The sequence below is a fragment of the Mustela putorius genome, unplaced genomic scaffold (assembly GCF_011764305.1).
Source record: "Mustela putorius furo isolate JIRA1106 unplaced genomic scaffold, ASM1176430v1.1 tig00000580_pilon_pilon_pilon, whole genome shotgun sequence".
NCBI lineage: Eukaryota > Metazoa > Chordata > Mammalia > Carnivora > Mustelidae > Mustela > Mustela putorius.
In genome coordinates, this window is record NW_025421423.1 from 7,701,930 (window position 1) to 7,718,537 (window position 16,608).

Genomic DNA, 16,608 nt, shown 5'->3' on the forward strand with positions numbered 1-16,608 from the left:
TGATACCCAGCCCAAGCCTTCCATGACCTGCACATCCACCAAGTGCAGTGCACTGAGCATGGGCATGAAGCCCAGAGAGCAGTGCTGGCAACAGCAGCCACCCGGGTTCGGGCTCACCCAGACCAATATCACTCATGGTTTTAGTGGCATGGGGGTGCAGAGACAAGTGAGGGTCTTGGGTAACCACAGAGATGGTGGCTGGGGGTGCGCACTGCCTGTGGGAGGCTACGGGGTTCAGCAGAGTTTGCAGAAGGGGAGTTTGTAAAAAAAAAAAAAAAGAAGGGGAGTTTGTGTGTTCTGGACCACTCAGAGGTGAGCAGACAGAGGCTTCACTCTGAGGCAGAGGTCTAGGTGCAAGGGTTTGCTTTCCACTAAACCTCTGAAAAGTTGCAAAACACTGCCAAAGAACAAAAACTGCCAGAGAACAAAAGCCTGAAAAACCAGATTCCACAGAGCCAAGCCCCTTGATAAGGTGCAGAGCAACTCAATCCTAGCAGGACTGACTGAAAAACAATGCAGCAGGCCCTGCCCCCAGAAGACAAGCCAAAAGAACAAGAGGACAACCACCACAGGGTCCTCATAAAATGTAAAACCCCAACATCAGGGGAAAACAATATATTAAGCTCTCAGTATTGCCCCCAAACCTGTATATTTCATAGATACAACGTTTTTCTTTTCTTTTTTTTTAAATTTATTCTCACAATTGTTGTTCTTTTAATTTTTTAACCTACTTGCCATTACAACTAGAGATTTTACACAACATATTCCATAATACATTTTTAACTTGAATTTTAACTTTTTTCATACATATAACAATGTTTCTTTTTCTTTTTTCAATACATATAGATATAAGCTTCATGGTAATCCTTTTTCCCTACTCAATACTACACACACACACATACGCACACAGTTTTAATTTCCCTGTATCTCTGGAAAGTAGAGTCCTTTAACAAAGATAACAAGATTAACCCAGATGCTGAAACACTGAAAAGAAATAAAATAAAAATGGAATAAAATGGAAAAAACAAAGGAACAAACAAAAACCAAACTAGACTCACCCAGGAAGAACCAACATAAACTTCCTCACCCATTATGAGGGTTTAAAACCATCTTTCTATCTTATTCTTCTGTTAGTGTTTCTGTATATTTGTTTTACTACCATATAAATCTTATTCGTGGGGTTCATTTTGGTTGGTATTTTCTTTTCTAGTCTTGTCTTTTACTTTTGTTGATCATTTTATTTATTCATTTTTGTTTATGTACCTTATAAATCTTATTTAGGGGGCTAATTTTGCCTAGGTTTTCTCTTTTTTTTCCCTTTTTTTCTCTCTTTTATTCTTTTTTTGCTCTTTTTGGTGGTGACTTCAATGGCTCTGAAACTTTCCAGGGTGCACATTGCCTAGACATAGTTGATATATTCAGCTATACATCCCCTCAACCACCTCTCACCAACTAGACTAGGAGGAGGAACATCCAACAGAGGAAAAATTCAGAAACTGTTCCCTCTCTATCAGAACTATTGGATATGGACATAAACAGTATGTCGGAAAGGGAATTCAGGGTAACAATTATCCAGACAATGGCTAGGTTGGGGAAAAAAAAACAAAAACCGATTCGTGACAACATAGACTCTCTAAGGGCAGAAGTGAAAGCCTTCCAGGAAGTAGTTAAAAACGATATCAATGAGATCCAATCAATCTAAATACTCTAAAAGCTAGGGTAACTGAGGCAGAAGACAGAATTAGTGATCTAGAGGACAAACTGATAGAGAAAAAAGGTCAGGAGGAGGCTTGGAAAAAACAGTTTAGAAGCCATGAAAACAGAATTAGGGAAATAAATGGCTTCATGAAAGGTTCCAACTTCAGAATTATTGGGATCCCTGAGTGGGGTAGAGAAAGAAAGAACACTAGAAGATATAGTAGAACATATTCTGTCTGAAAATTTTCCCACTCTGGGTAAGGGAACCAGCACTTGTGTCCTAGTTGTAGAGAGAACCTCCCCCCCCACAAGATCAAAGAATCTAGAAAAACCTCAAGGCACTTGATTGTGAGACTGACAAATCATAATTTTAGACAAGAGCTTTTGAGAGCAGGTAGAGAGAAGAGACCCCTTATGTACAGAGAAAGGTCCATCAGAATAACGTCAGACCTGTCCACAGAAACCTGGCAAGCCAGAAAGGGCTGGCAAGACATATTCAGGGCACTAAATGAGAAGAACATGCAACCAGCAATACTTTATCCAGCAAGGCTGACATTCAAAATGGATGGAGAGATAAAGAGCTTCTAAGACTGGCAAGGTTTAAAACAGTATGTGACCACCAAGCCAGTACTACAAGAAATATTAAGGGGGGAGGTTCTAGGAAAGAAGAAAGAACCCAAGAGTGACATAGAACAGAAATTTACAGAGACAATTATAGAAAGAAGGGCTTCTCAGACAACATGATGTCAATAAAAACTTATCTTTCAATAATCGCTCTCAATGTGAATGGCCTGATTGATCCCATTCTGCACAGGGTTGTGGACTTGATAAAACAACAGGACTCATCCATACACTGTCTACAAGAGACACATTTGGAACCTTAAGCTATATCCAGACTGGAACTGAAGGGATGGAGCAACTTCTTCATGCCAGTGGGCCTCTAAAGAAAGCTGGAGTAGCGATTTTCATATGAGATAAATTAGATTTTAAGCTAAAGACTCTAGTCAGAGATACAGTAGGACTCTACAACATTCTTAAAGTGTCTATCCACCAAGAAGATCTAACAATTATAAATATTTATGCCCCTAATATGGGATCAGCCAACTACATAAGCTAACTGTTAATCAAAATAAAGAGTCATACTGATATGAACACATTAATTGTAGGGGATCTTAAAATGCCACTCTCAGCAACAGACAGATCATCTAAGCAAAGAATCAAGAAAGAAACAAGAGCTTTGAATGACACATTGGACTGATAGATCTCATAGATATATTCAGAACATTACAGCCTAAAACAACAGAATACTCATTCTTCTCGAGCACACATGGAACTTTCTCCAGAATAGACCACACACTGGGTCACAAATCAGGGCTCAGCCAATACCAAAAGATTATTTCCTGCATATTCTCAGACCACAATGATTTGAAACTGGAACTCAACCACAAGAAAAAGTTTGAAAGGAATACAAACACTTGGAACCTAAAGACCATCCTGCTCAAGAATGTTTGAATGAACCAGGAAATCAAACAAGAACTTAAAACAATTCATGGAAACCAATGAGAATGAAGACACTTCAGTCCAAAACCTATGGGATACAGCAAAGGCAGTCCTAAGGGGGTAATACATAACCATCCAAACCTCCCTCCCTGGTGTACTGAAAAATCCAGAATACATCTTTACACCTTAAAGAACTGGAGAATCAACAGCAAATTAAGCCAGCCCCACATACAAGGGAAATAATCAAGATTAGAGCAGAGATCAGTGAGATAGAAACTAGAGATACAGTAGAAACATCAATGAAACTAGAAGCTCGTTCCCTGAAAGAATTACTAAGATTAATAACCCATGGCCAAACTAATCCAAAAGAAAAGATAGAGAACTCAAATTAATAAAATTATGAATGAAAGAGAAGAGATCACAACTAACATCAAGGAAATAGAAATAATCATCCGAAACTATTATCAACAGCTATATACCAATAAGTTAAGCAACTTAGAAGAAATGGATGCATTCCTGGAAGCCTATAAGGTTCAAGACTGAAACAGGAAGAAATTGACAACATGAATAAACCAATAGCTAGTAATGAGGTTGAAGTACTGATCAAAAACCTCCCAAAAACAAGAGCCCAGAACCTAACAGATTCCCTGAGGAATTCTATGAAATACTCAAAGAAGAAGTAATACCTACTCTTCTGAAGCTGTTTAAAAAAAAGAGAGAGAGAGAGAGAGAGACAAAAGGAAAACATCTTTTTTTTATAATTTTTTAAAATATTTTATTTATTCATTGGACAGACAGAGATCACAAGTAGGCAGAGAAGCAGGCAGAGAGAGGAGGAAGCAGGCTCCCTGCTTAGCAGAGAGCCCAATGCGGGGCTCGATCCCAGGACCCTGGGATCATGATCTGAGCCGAAGGCAGAGGCTTAACCCACTGAGCCACCCAGGTGCCCCTTATAGAATCTTTTTATGAAGCCAGCATTACCCTGATCCCCAAACCAGGCAAAGACCCCACCAAAAAGGAGAACTTCTGACCAATATCCCTGAAGAATATGGATGCCAAGATTCTCAACCAGACCCTAGCTAATACAATCTAACAGTACTTTACAAAGATTATCCACCATGATCAGGTGGGATTTATCCATGGGATGCAAGGGTGCTTCAACATTCACAAGTCAATCAATGTGACAGAACAAATCAGTAAGAGAAGACAAAAGAACCACATGGTTCTCTCAACTGATGCAGAAAAAAGCATTTGACAAGACACAGCATCTGTTCACAGTATAGGGACAGAGGGAACATTTCACAACTTCATAAATTCAATCTATGAAAAACCCACAGTGAATGTCAATCTCAATGGGGAAAAGCTGACAGCCTTTCCTTTGAGATCAGGAACACGACAAGGATGCCCACTCATGCCTTTGTTGTTCAACAGAGTACTAGAAGTCCTAGAAACAATAATCAGACAATGAAAAGAAATAAAAAGGTATTCGAATTGTCAAAGAAGAAGTCAAACTACCTCTCTTCACAGATGACATGATACTTTATATGGAAATCCAGACTCCACTCCCCAAACTACTAGAACTCATACAGCAATTCAGTAATGTGGCAGGATACAAAATTAATGTACAGAAATCAGTTGCTTTCTTAACTGACTGAGCCACCCAGGCGCCCCCTCAGTTGCTTTCTTATACACTAACAATGAAAATATAGAAAGGGAAATTAGAGAATCGATTCCATTTACTATAACACCAAGAATAATAAAATACCTGGGAATATACCTAACCAAAGAGGTAAAGGATCTGTACTTGAGGAACTACAGAACACTTATGAAAGAAATTGAAGAAGACACAAAAAGATGGAAGACATTCATGCTCATGGATCAAAAGAATAAACATTATTAAAATGTCTATACTGCCCAGAGCAATCTACACTTTCAATGCCATCATGATCAAAATTCCACTAGCATTTTTCAAAGAGCTGGAACAATCAATCCTAAAATTTGTATGGAACCAGAAGAGACCCTGAATTGCTAAGAAAATGTTGAAAAACAAAAACAAAACTGGGGGCATCATGTTGCCTGATATCAAGCTTTACTACAAAGCTGTGATCACCAAGGCAGCATGGTACTGGCACAAAAACAGATACATATATCAGGGGAACAGAGTAGAGAGCCCAGATATGGACCCTCAGCTCTATGTTCAAATAATTTTTGACAAAACAGGAAAATATACACAGTGGAAAAAATTCTCTTCAATAAATGGTCCTGTGAAAATTGGGCAGCTATGTGTAGAAGAATGAAACTCGACCATTCTCTTATACTGTACACAAAGATAAACTTGAAATGGATAAAAGACCTCAACATGAGACAGGAATCTATCAGAATCCTAGAGGAGAACATAGGCAGTAACCTCTTCGACATCGGCCACAGCAACTTCTTTCAAGACATGTCTCCAAAGGCAAAGGAAACAAAAACGAAAATGAACTTTTGGGACTTCATCAAAATCAAAAGCTTCCACACAGCAAAGGAAACAGTCAACAAAACAAAGAGGCAACCCATGGAATGGGAGAAGATATTTGCAAATGACACCACAAAGGGTTGATATCCAAGATCTGTAAAGAATACCTCAAACTCAATACACACAGAACAGATAATCATGTCAAAAAAGGTGCAGAAGATATGAAAAGACACTTCTCCAAAGAAGACATACAAATGGCTAACAGTGACATGAAAAAGTGTTCATCATCAACAGCCATCAGGGAAATTCAAATCAAAATCACACTGAGATATCACCTAATACCAGTTAGGATGGCCAAAATTAACAAAACAGGAAATAAGTGTTGAAGAGGATGTGGAGAAAGGGGAACTCTCTTACACTGTTGGTGGGAATGCAAGTTGGTGCAGCTACTTTGGAAAACAGAGTGAAGATTCCTTAAGACATTAAAAATAGAGCTACCTTATGACCCTCAATTGCACTAGTGGGTATTTACACCAAAGATAAAGATGTAGTGAAAAGAAATGTCGTATGTTCCCTAATGCTCATAGAAGCAATGTCCACAACTGACAAACTGTGGAAAAAGCCAAGATGTCGTTCAACAGATGAATGGATAAAGATGTAGCCCATATATGCAATGGAATATTACACAGCCATCAGAAAGGATGAATACCCAACTTTTGTATCAACATGGATGGAAGTGGAGGAGATTACACAGAGTGAAATAAGTCAAGCAGAGTAAGTCAATTACCATATGGTTTTACTTACTTGTGGAACATAAGGAGTAACATGGAGGACATTAGGAAAAGGAAAGGAAAATTGAATTGAGGGAGATCGATGGGGGAGATGAAGCATGAGAGACTGTGGACTCTGAGAAACAACCTGAGGGTTTTGGAAGGGAGGGAGGTGGGGGGATGGCAAACATGGTGGTGGGTATTAAGGAGGGTGTGTATTGCACATAGCATTGGGTGTGGTGCATAAACAATGAATCCTGAAACACTGAAAAAAATAAATAAAATTTAAAAAAATACATATATTGTAGAAAACCAAAGCCAGGTTTCTTGCTAATGGAAGAAGTTATAAATGAACAAAGAGAGAATGATATAATAAATCTTGAAATTTTGCATTCAATTTGGAGTTATTAGGTATTTGGACTTATTAGTTATTTTGAATTTGGTATGATTTCACAGGTTTTAAAAATATGTGTGTATATAAAAGAAATACAATAGGGAGAAACATTTCCTGACTCTATCCAATGAGAGGACCTAGAGCAGTGATACCCAGATAGCAGCTAGTTAAACTAGCGAACTAGTGCACTAGATCTTGTTAGATCTTGTTTCTAAATACCAGCCCCAGTAAAAAAGACCAGGTACCCTTGGATAAGTAGCTGATTCCAAGGAAGAGATAAAGAAAAATACAACATAAACCAGAAAGGTCTTTACATGCCAAGAGATAAAGAACTAATAAAGGAAGAAAACAATGACAATGATGATGCCATGTCAAAGGGGCACAGAAGCAATGTGAAAGAGCTCCAAGTGGCTAAAGCTAACACAGTTTGAGAAACAATGATAGTTTTGCATAGTAACCCTGAGATTAAAACAAATAAGCCTGAGTTCATAGGAATATAAAGAAAAGATATATAATTACAGAAGAATTCTTTTAATAAATGGAATAAGGAAGATTAGAACCTCACAGTGATAATTGTTGTAGGTCAAAATTAGTACGTAAAATTATAAAGAGAGGTAGAACTTTGTATAACCTCAAATTATTTTCCTTCAGGTATTGCTAATTACCTGAGGGAAAATTATAACTATTCAGTGAAGAAACCAGGAAGACACGACCTTAAACAAGGTTAATATCAGCATAATAAGCCAGAAAGTCATGTAACTGCTGATGTGATCCATTCATATCAGCAGAGTCCATCTCTTCTATTTGTTCCCAAAATTCAGAAATTCAACATAGTCATGAGAAAACATCAGACAGACATCCAACCCAAACTGGATGGCAATCTACAAAATACTTCCCAAAGTGTCAAATGCTCTTCAGAAATGTCAATGTCATGAGAGATGATTAAAGACTGAGAAACTGTCACAAACCAGAGGCAACTAAGAAGACAGGACAACAAAATGCAATGCAAGCTTTTGGATTAGATCATGGAAGACCAAATTTAAAAAAAAAAAGAAAAAAAGAAAAATAGTGAAGGCAAAATAAATTTTGTATTTGGTTAATAGTATTTTATCAATGTTAATAATATTATCTCAATTATCTTAATTTTGAGAATAGTATCATGACTACATATGATATTAACTCTGAGGCTGGATAAGATGTATCTAAGAGCTTGGTTTTACTTTAGGGAAAAATTGATATGAGGCTAAGAAAAGACCCCAACTTGTCACTGATATTTGGTAAAATTAGGTATTAAATTTTGAAACTGTCTTCAATCTTGATAAGAAATCCGAATAACAAAATTGCTCCTAAAATTTTGTGGAATCTGATACAAACTCTGTGCTGTACTTAGTCATGCAACTATCAATGAAGATATAAACGTTTCAGTTAGGAAGAAGTTAATACTATTAAAATATAAATGTTTTTTCAAATATTAAAGCAGTCTAAAGCTATTTAATTAGATAAGTTACATATGGTTTTGGAAACCATTAATTTATGAATAGTGCATAAATATTATGTGCTAAAATATAAGTTATGTATCTAATCTTATGTTTTCATTATTTTTCAAAAGATTTTATTTATTTATTTGAGAGAGAGAGGGTAGGGGGAAGAACAGAAGGAGAGGGACTAGTAGACTCCACACTGAGCATCAAGCCCAACATGGGGCTTGATCATAGGACCCTGAAGTCATGACCTGAGCCAAAACCATGAGTCGGGCTTAACTGACTGAGCCACCCAGGTGCCCTGTTATGCTTTTATTTATGATCTGCCTTTTTCTAAAAAGGATTTAAAATAAATATACCCTAATATACCTATTAGTAATAATGACCAGAAAAATTATTTTTCATAATCTTCCCATAGATCTGAGGAAACTTCTTAGATAAAGGAAAGATAAAATTGAATTATTTATAGAAATATTACTTAATAACTGACTAACAAGCTAACTTGGGTCATATACTAATGATTATAAAAAATATTGTAGAAAACCACTTAGTAGATACAAGTAGCCATTTAAAGAATGAATTTATCATTTTAGATCATATGGTTTTGGGTCCAATAATAATGATATATTAATACTATTTTAAAGCTGAAATGGCCATAGCCAGACCAGTCCTTTTACTCTTTAAGTGAAGAAACAAAAGCTAGTTAGGGGGTTCTCTCTTAAACTACTGAACTTCATTTTTTCACAACTGATTTGCCACAAGAACATAGGTTTGTGAAAACCACCACTAAACCTAAACCAAAATGGGAAAGGAAAAGACTCATATTCACATTGTTATCATTGGACATGTAGATTCTGGCAAGTCTATCAATACTGGTCATCTGATCTACAAATGTTGTGGGACTGACAAAAGAACTACTGAAAAATTTGAGAAGGAGGCTGCTGAGACAGGTCAGAGCTCCTTCAGGTATGCCTGGGTCTTGAATAAACTGAAATCTAAACATGAAAATGAACATGATATCACTGTTGATTTCTTCCTGTGGAAATCTGAAACCATTAAGTATTATGTGACCATTATTGATGTCCCAGGACACAGAGGCTTTATCAAAAATTGAATACAGGCACACCTTGGGCTCAGGCTGAGTGCTTTGTCCTGATTGCTGCTGCTGGTGTTGGTGAATTAAAAGCAGGTATCTCCAGGAATGGTCAGACCCCTAAGCATGCTCTTCTGAGTAACACACTGGGTGTGAAACAATTAACTGTTGGTGTTAACAACATGGATTCCATTGAGTTGTACGACAGCCAGAAGAGATACAAGGACCTCGTTAAGGAAGTTAGTACCTACATTAAGAAAATTGGCTATCTTCCTGACACAGTAGCAATTATGCCAATTTCTTGGTGAGAATGGTGACAATGTACTGGAACCAAATGCTAATATGCCTTGGTTCAAGGAATGGGAAGTCACCCATAAGGATGGCAATGCCAGTGCTACTTGAAGCAATCATGCTGCTTGAAACTCTTGATTGCATTTCTGCCACCAACTCATCCAATTGACAAGCCATTGATTCTGCCTGCTAAGCACATCTACAAAAATTGGTGGCACAGATACTGCCCCTGTGGACTGAGTGAAGACAAGTGTTCCTAAATCTAGCATTTTGATCACCTTTGCTCCAGTGTTACAACTGAAGTAAAGTCTATTGAAATGTACCATGAAGCTTTGAGTGAGGCCCTCCCTGGGGACAATGTGCTCTTCAATTTCAAGAATGTATCGGTCAAAGATGTTCATCATGGTAATATGACTGGTGACAGCATAAATGACCCACCAGTGAAAGCAGCTGGCTTCACAGCTCAAGTGATTACCCTGAACCATTGAAGCCAAATCAGTGCTAGATACACACCTGTACTGTACTGTCACAGCTCACTCTGCCTGCAAGCTTGCTGAGCTCAAGGAGGTGACTGTTATTTTGGAAAAAAGCTGGAATGGCTCCAAATTCTTGAAATCTGGTGATGTTGCCATCACTAATATGATTCCTGGCAAGCCTATGTATGTTGAGAGCATCTCTGACTATCTTGTTCCAGAATGTTTTGCTGTTAGTGACATGAGACAGACAGTTGCTCTGCGTGTCACCAAAGCAGTAGATAAGAATGCAGCTGGAGCTGGCAAGATCATCAGGTCTGCCCAGAAAGCTCAGAAGCCTAAATGAATTTTATCTCCAATACCTGCCACCCCAGTCTTAATCAGTAGTGGAAGAACAGTGTCAGAACTGTTTGTGTCAATTGGCCATTTAATTTTAAGAGTAAATGACTGGTTAATGATAAAAACGCATTGTAAAACATTCAGAAGGAAAGGAAAATATTCCGTGGACCATTTGGGCTTTTTTTGTGCATATGTGGCAATTTTAAGTTAGCAGTTCTATAATCAGTACTTTTTTGTGTAGTTTCAAGTTTTTATTTAAATTCCAGTTACTTAACATATATTATAATATTAGTTTCAGAAATAGAATTTACTGATACATTTCCTCTATACAACATGCAGAGCTCATCACAAGTATCCTTCTTAATACCCATCACCCATTTAACCCTTCCGCCCACCCAACACCACCCCCAGCAACCCTCAGTTTGTTCTCTAGAGTTAAGAGTTTGTTTTATGGTTTGCCTCCCTCTCTCTTTTTTTCCCCACTATGTTCATCTGTTTCATTTCTTCAATTTCACATACAGTGAAATCATTTTGGTCAAATTGTTTCCAGAAATACTGATTTTAGTACTTTTTAATGGAAATAACTTGACCAAAAATCTGTCACAGGATTTTGAGACCCATTAAAACAAGTTTAATGAGAAAAAAAGAATATTGAACTTCATATTTGTCTTCAGCTAATGACTAATATTTTATCACTTATGGAAAAAAATCTCATTCTGTGAAAACATTAAAAAATAAGCTAATATATGCCCCAATCATAGTTTTATGAACATATCTGTCATTCTTCCCTTTTGTGATTTCTTTCCCAACTGGCTCCAGGCTATGCCCCCAAATCTATGTGTTCTATTTTATAGTCTGATTGCTCTATTTTCTCTACCCAGAACAATTTCTCTTTCATCTTTTCCTAATGTATGCATTCCCATTCTTTCTTTAAGAATCAGTTCAAATAACACCTATTCAAAAAAAAAAAAAAAAAAACTCCCCAGTAAAAATTTTCTTTTCTGTCCTCTCCATAACACTCTTTTTCTCTTAACTACATTCATTTATTAATCCATCTATCCATTTTTTTCAATGAATATATATTGAATGCTTACTATGTGTTAGTTCTAAGGATAAGATATACATTGGTAAACAAGCAGACATGGTTCCCAGGTTGAAAACACAGTAACAGAAGAACATGTAAATATGAGTGTATGTTTTTTTTCTAAATATATAAATTAACAGATAGATAATGGATAGATATAAATGTTTATAGATATATAACTAGGATATATAATTTTTTACCTAGGGTCTGAATTATTGGATTTCCTATATTAGAATTATTATTATCATTCTATGAACACCATATAAAACAATAAAGCATTTTTTTTTTCTAAAATGACTGTGGCATAGGAGTTAAACACATCTTACGACAGAAGTTATAAAACAGAAATTAGAGATAACTTGTAAGGGTTGTTTACAATTATCACAAAGCAAAATACAAAAAGACAAATGTTTCTAACTGGTTTACCTGGAATGAGTCACTCATGTTTTCTGCGCATTTTAAAAGTTTGCTAATAGATGTACAGAATCACCCTGGTATATGCACATAGTGCCGATTTTTATCTTGAATTTTCATTTGATAATTTTAAATAGTAAATAGTAAAATTAAAGTGAAACTTAGAGGTTTCTTAACATTCTGAAAAACAATGTATTAACCACTAAAAAATATTAGCCACTAAAGGAAAATGTAATTAACTATTATATATGATTAATTAAAAATGGTAAAACAATTATGGGGGGTAGAGAGGAAAAAATGAAACAAGATATGACTGGGGAGGGAAATAAATCATAAGAGACTCAATCTCAGGAAACTGAGAATTGCTGAGGGCTGGGGAGGTAGGGTAGGGTGGCTGGGTTATGGACATTGGGGAGGGTATGTGTTATGGTGAGTGCTGTGAATTGTGTAAGACTAATGATTCACAGACCTGTACCTCTGAAGTAAATAAAACATTACATGTTAATTTTAAAAAATGAGACAATTATGGTGCAAAGCTTCCTATGTATGTCCTTTCTTTGAATCCACTACAGTAATACTGAAACCAAAATAATAACAAAGAAAGAAACTGTCTCATCTCATGTCTCTATCTCCAGTGCTTATAATAATGTCATGATAATGTACATAACACTCCAGATGGTGTTTTCTGAACTGACCTGAATTTTACAAGGACTAATGCAACCGAGATAACCTAGCCATCAAGCATTAGAACTGGAATTCTAACTCCATTTCTATTTTTTGAGAGAGAGAGTGGGAGCAAAAGAGAAAGTACAAGCAGGGGTGGGGGTGGGGAGGAGCATAAGAAGATGGAGAAGCAGACTACCTGCTGAGTTGGGAACCTGAAGCAGGGTTCCATCCCAGGACACTGAGATGATGACCTGAGCTGAAGGCAGATTTGTAACTTACTGAGCCACCCAGGTGGCTGACTGAGTTCAAGATATTTCCAATGTGAATTTATTTATTGGTCTAACAAAAAAGAAAGGCAACTAAAGTGACTTTTTTTAGCAAGAAGCTGCCCACACTGTGAGCATACAGTGTGATCAATGTTTTAGTGATTTGATCCCTAACGGTGGAAATATCAGGTGACAATAATATTTCCATTTTCTTGGAGGGTCACAGCCATCTCAAAATTCCAGAGAAAGTAGAAACTTATCAAAATGGCCAATTGCTTGAAACTTTCTTTCCTGACAGAAACCCTTGGTGATTACATAACTCTAAGTCTACAAAAAACATAAAGGACAAAATAGCTTTTCTCTTCTTTTTACCAAAGATGGTCCTTTTAAAAAAGATAAACCTTGAGGCGCCTGGGTGGCTCCCTGGGTTAAAGCCTCTGCCTTCAGCTCAGGTCATGATCCCAGAGTCCTGGGATCGAGCCCCGCATTGGGCTCTCTGCTCAGCCGGAAGCCTGCTTCCCCTTCTCTCTCTGCCTGCCTCTCTGCCTACTTGTGTACTCTATCTGTCAAATAAATAAATAAATAATCTTAAAAAACAAACAAATAAATAAATAAATAAATAAAAAAGATAAACCTCACATTTCATTATAAAATAAGAAAATGAAAATCAAAACTGGAAAGCTTATTTCATTCTATCATTCATGGAAATACCATTCTACCAATACAAATACAAAAATTTGCCACTGGAATTTTTAGGACATTAGTCAAAATTCTCAAACACGAATAGAAAAAATGCCCTTGTGGGTACAGTGAATTGTACAAAAATAATCTACATTGTAGATTGTAACCCCATGAGGGTATAGTGAATTGTAACAAAAATAATCTACATTCTAAGTTAATATATATTTTCAAATTTAATATTAATTCCTTGTAAACTATAATCCAATACACATTATTGAACTTTATTCCTTTTGGAATGCTAAACGATGATACAGTGAAAATAGCAACACCTCTGTTAGAAGGAATTAGAGAGACTAAGTTTGAAATACACCAATACTATCACTCTAGACAAACTGCTTGCCTTTCTGAGCTCCAATTTCTTTATCCATAAAATAAGGGTAAATTTTATACAAAAAGCATTTATTACAAGATCGAGGCATAGCAAATGCACTCAGATGTGTGTTAATGCCTAAATAAAATATCTGAGCTTCTGTAAAATCCTGGAAACATGCAGACTTGTATTTACAAATGCCTACAGTAATGTTTCTCAGGATGTGGTCTGTAGACTCTTAATGAGTCTCTGAGACAAGGGAGTTCATGAAATTTAACTATCTTCATAATAATACTAAGGCATGGTTTTCCTTTTCTACTCTTTTTCTCTCATACATGTACTAAAGAGACTTCCAAAGGTTACATGATATGTAGCATTATCACTATGGAAACTAATGGAATGTTTATTTGTATATTATTATATTTTAAATATTTATCAGATTTAACTAATATGATAAACATATATATTTTTATATAGATAGATAGAGATATAGATATATACAGATAGATAGATTACCCAGACATACAATAAATCATGTATTCCTCAATAATTTGTAAGTGTCCTGAATCAAAATTTGAGAAATGCTGGCCTGGAGATACTAAGTGCCAGAGTACTTTTTAAAGATTTTATTTATTTGACAGAGGCACAGCAAGAGAGGGAACACAAGCAGAGGGAGTGGGAGAGGAAAAGCAGGCTTCCCACTGAGCAGGGAGCCCAATGCAGGGCTTGATCCCAAGACCCTGGGATCATGACCTAAGTCATATCTGTCTGAAGGCAGACACTTAATGACTGAGCCACCCAGGTACCTCTTAGTTCCACAGTATTTTAGACCATAATTATCTCAGAAAAAGAAAATGCCAGAATATTTTAATATCCCTACCCTCAAAGTTTGAAAACAAACATTTCAAGGTGGATCAGTCAGTTAAGTACCTGACTCTTGGTTTCAGCTCAGGTCATGATCTCAGAATCCTAAGAGCCAGCCACCACAGGCTCCATGTTCAGCACAGAATCTGCTTGAGATTTTCTCCTTCTGGCTTCCCTTCCTGCTCTGGCCCTCTCCCTGCTCATGCTATCACTCTCTCTCAAATAAATAACTAAAATCTTAAAAAAAAAAAAAAAAGAAAAAGAAAGAGAAAAGGAAAAAAGAAAAAGAAAAAGGAAAACAAGTATTTTGAAAAGACCAAGCCTGGCTACTTCAAAAGTTTCCTAGAAAGCATTATTATGTTGAACCAGCACAGCCTAAATCTGGACCTCAGTCTTACTTTTATAGAAAGTGACTGTTTTCAGTAGATACAGAGCTTAACAGTGTTTATCAGACAAATGTACCTATGCAGAAATGTTGATAAAACAAAATAAATCAAAATGTCAATTCTTATGTAAACTATGATGTCCACCCTTGTCAATGAACTATGCCATATATCTAAAGAGTTTCTTTCTCTACTTTCAGAACCTGAAAGATGATCTTAGCCATTCTATTCATTCAAAATCCATAGGGTTAAGAGCAAAGGATCTGAGATATATTATGTTGTATTTCAATTAACACATGGTAAAACTTTTGGAAATATCATTGACCCAGGGAAAGATATATGACATGACCTAATAATAGTCACCTTATCTAAATTAAACTTATCTCTCTCAATATAAAAGTTGACACTGCATAGTATAAGCAAGCAACAACAAAAAAGACAAAAACAACAACAAACAAAACAACAACAAAACAAAAAAGAACCCCACATTTTATTGAAAGAATACCAAATAGCAGTAGTCGTGGCCGAGTGGTTAAGGCGATGGACTAGAAAGAATACCAAATAATTTACAGCATCTATGGAAAGCCTGGGGAAAAAATACTCACATAAATATAAAATCCAAAAGGGAAGTTATGTTGCCAAAAATACAGTCGGTATCATGAGCTCAACCATAGGGTTAAGTTACTATTGTCACAGAAGAATGTATTCGGCCTCTGATAATGTTAACTTTCTTCTCCTGCATGAGTAATTCCTAAGATACCCCTGCTCTTTTGTGTCCTTCACTCCAAACAGAAATTCCAAGTGGAAGTTTCAGACTGATCAAGTTTAATTTATATATACATGTCCCCTTTGGATATTTGGCTCTATTGATTTAATCTGTTCTCAATCAACATAATGCAACCCTTCCTCAAACAACAGATGTTGGAATCCTCCACATTCCCAAAGACCTCACCCAAAATCTCCTTAGGCAACTACACCAATCAGTTCCAAACCAAGACCTCCAGGTAAAATAAATAGTTCAGGCATCCTTTTGCTTCTATATCTCATAACATATATAGACACACACACACACACACACACACACACACACACACACACATTTCACCACCACCAAAGTCCTCTATTTAAAAAAGAAGCAAAAGAATAGGAAACAATACAAAATCAGTTAAAATAAATACATGTATGATTCCCCAAAGAAAAAAAGGTAAATAGAGGCCACAGTATTCATTTCTACAACTAGCTACATGGTTATAATTTGTATTTTAAATTTCTTTTTTTTTTAAACCCAACTCTGTGAATGGTCTCTTTTTGAAATATAAAAAGCTGTTCATATTTAATGTATACAGGTTGCTGACTTTGGAGGTACATATACATCCATGAAACCAT

At 36.3% G+C, this 16,608-nt stretch overlaps 1 pseudogene; it reads left to right on the forward strand.

The window, feature by feature from the left end:
* The first annotated feature begins 9,100 nt into the window (after positions 1 to 9,100).
* On the forward strand, positions 9,101 to 10,501 carry LOC101671708 (annotated as a pseudogene).
* Positions 10,502 to 16,608: the final 6,107 nt, after the last annotated feature.